The following is a 3,010-nucleotide window of genomic DNA, read 5'->3' as shown; positions in this document are numbered from 1 at the left end:
TCCCTACGGCCACGAGCGGACTGCTGTACGGGGATAGAGATGGTTCAATTATCGCCCAATCAAGCATTTTTCTTATTTCCTTCGTAACTGCCTCCCTCTTTGACCACGGGATGGTGTAGTTTGCGTGACAGAAAGTATCGCGAAGTACCACTTCGATGTTATAGGTGTAGCCCTCGATAACACCGGGTTTTTCCGAAAACATATTCTCATAATCTGTAAGTAGCTGAATCAATTCGTTTTGTTGTGCTTCAGTCAAATGTTCTGACTCCCTGACTTTCATGGCTATCAGTTTCCTTTTTTTCTCTCTGTCTTCAGTAATAAACGCTTTACAACATGCTTGTCTTGTACTTAAGTCAGAATATAAATTCATTACCTGTATCCCTTCGAATCTCGACTGAAAGCTCCGGCAATATTTACCGTGCACTTCCCGTGTCCTCAACAACGGCAAAATTACCCGTCTACCCTCATTTATAAGGCTTACTTCCCGGCACAAGAGGTCGATTTTTGCGTCCCTCTGGCGTAAAAATTCCATCCCCAGGATGCAAGCAACACCTAATCCTTTAACTACTAGGAATGAGCTTTTCATTGCTTCATTTCCTACCGTAAACTCGACTTGCACCTGGTGCTTTATGATATGAGATTGTGCACCTATTGGACCTGTTACACGACAATTCTTCACTGGCAATACAGGTATTATATTATTTTGACTCAAGCACTCATGACATTGGTTGACGCACCGATATCGACTATTATCTGTATTGGTGCTCCATACATATCTGCTTGCAATATAGCCTGCACAACACTTTTGTCGGTTCGGTTACATTTCTGCGGTATGTCTACAAGTTCCTTTTCTATTTTTGTTCCCTCGTTGTATCTCAGCATACAAAGTTTATGGCTCTCATTCGTGAATGTGCCCTCACTACACCATCCTGCAGCCAACAACGGAGAGCGTATTGTGGCTGTCTTTAGTTTAACGGATGAGCATTAGTGGGTTGACAGTTGTCTGTCGCTTCCACTAACCTCACATTGTGGTTCTGGTTGTTGTTGTTGCTATTGTTGGGTTGGCCGCCCTGCCTCGCCGATGGCGTATTTTGATACTGCGTATGGCCCTGGTTTTGCGGTGGTCGGTTGTAACTTCCTGACATGTTCTGTGACGGACCTGGGTTGGCGTTCCATTGTGGCGCTGTGTTTTGTTGCCACTGTGGTGTCGGTTCATTACAACCACGCCAGTGGTTTCGGTTGTTCCGCCATTGCGGATTGCTGTTACCATCATATCCATTACTCATGCGTCCATCATGATGTCTCTTTCGATTTTGACGATTATAACCGTTGCCGTTATAACCATTGCTATTGTTTGTGCCTCGATTCTGTTGCCGGTGCTCTTGCCTATTCCCGTTACCATTTGGTACTAAGTTACTACCGTTACTGTGGCTGCTATTGTAATCGGCTTTTTGTTGATTACAGCCTGCATGGTTCCACTTGTTTTCGGTTTTCATATCTTCGAACAAAAAGTCAACAGAATCCACTATTTCCATGAATTGTTCTATATCGTATTCTGGCACATTGATGAAATATCTTTTAATTTCACTGGGCAACTTCATTTTTATTAATCTGATTATGTCACGATCGGACATTGGCTCGTCACAGTACCTGGTTTTGTTTATATACTTTTCAAAATATTTGTGTAACGTTCCCATCTTAGGATTGTACATTTCTGAACTGTACAACTCCTTTCGTAGTCTTTCTTGGACGCTATCGGACCAGAATTTTTGCAAGAAAGCATCTTAAAACTGTTGCATCGTTAGATATTTTTCGGACACGTCGGTCGCCCACAGTGCCGCGTCACCTTGAATAAAGGAGACCACGAACTTTATTCTTTGTCTTTCCGTCCATGTCCTGGGAAACACATCCCTGAAGCTCTTAATAAATACAACAGGGTGGACATTTCGTTTTTCGCTATTGAAGGGTTGGAATGTCCTATGTTTTATTACATTGTCCTCTTTTTTGCACATCTGATTGCTATATTCTGGGACATTCATTACTTCGTGATGTGCGCTGCACGGTATCGCATATTGTTCGTGCTCATAATTCACATTAGGTTGCGGTTGCGCACTCGCACCCTGCATACAGTCTGCGTTATTATAGTAATCAGTTCGCGGAGTTGGATTCATTATCTGTCCGCCACTGCTTACATTGCTTTCCAATGCAGACAGTCTCCGCGCGGCCTCCTGTTGCCAATTTGGCAACTCCGCTGTCACACGGGATTTGATCTGTGTTAATTCGGCACGTAGTGCGGCAGCGCTAGCGTCAATATTTACACTCGCGGCCGCAATCGCTTGTTCTACAGCTGTTTTTACGTCGCTTTCAATTTTTGCAGATATCTCGCGATCCTTTACTTCTAGCCATTCATTTAATTCTTTTTCTACTTTTTGAGCTTGCACTTCCAAATATGTATCAATACTTTTCCGCGCATTTATCTCCACATTATCCACGCGGTTGGTTAAAGCCTGGACATTGTCTTCAAGCCTAGCCTGCGATATCTGTAATTTTTGCATCTCGCCGGCTAAGCTTTGCACAAGATCGGGGATTTCTTTGCAAGCGCCCCGCATCTCGGCAAGTTCGCTTTGGATACTATCTAGCTTCGCTTCACTGCGCTGCTCTTGCTCAATGAGCTTTTGCGTTAATTTTTTCTCCTGCTCATGTAGCATCTGAGCCAGTTTTTCGTCTCTTTGTTTTTCCCTCTGTTCTGACATTCTTTCTTTTTCCCTATCTCTTTCTTCTAACCTGCTCAGAAATTCTGGAAATGGGTCTGCAATCGGTGAGCATACTGGTGCCCCGCTTAATCTAGCACTCGATTGGCCCCCCTGCCCAGGCAGTGGAGTTGTTACTCTATTCCCATTCGGCTGTGGAGCGTCATTCACCGTTCACAGATCCTCGCCGCCCTCCCGGAAGTTATGTTATCCGAGGCGGTGGCTTGGGATTCGTTTACGTATTGCAAATGACCCTCACT

This window comes from Schistocerca americana, chromosome 5 (genome assembly GCF_021461395.2).
Source record: "Schistocerca americana isolate TAMUIC-IGC-003095 chromosome 5, iqSchAmer2.1, whole genome shotgun sequence".
Classification (NCBI taxonomy): domain Eukaryota; kingdom Metazoa; phylum Arthropoda; class Insecta; order Orthoptera; family Acrididae; genus Schistocerca; species Schistocerca americana.
The sequence above is the reverse complement of the archived record's forward strand: the minus strand, read 5'-3'. Positions refer to the sequence as shown.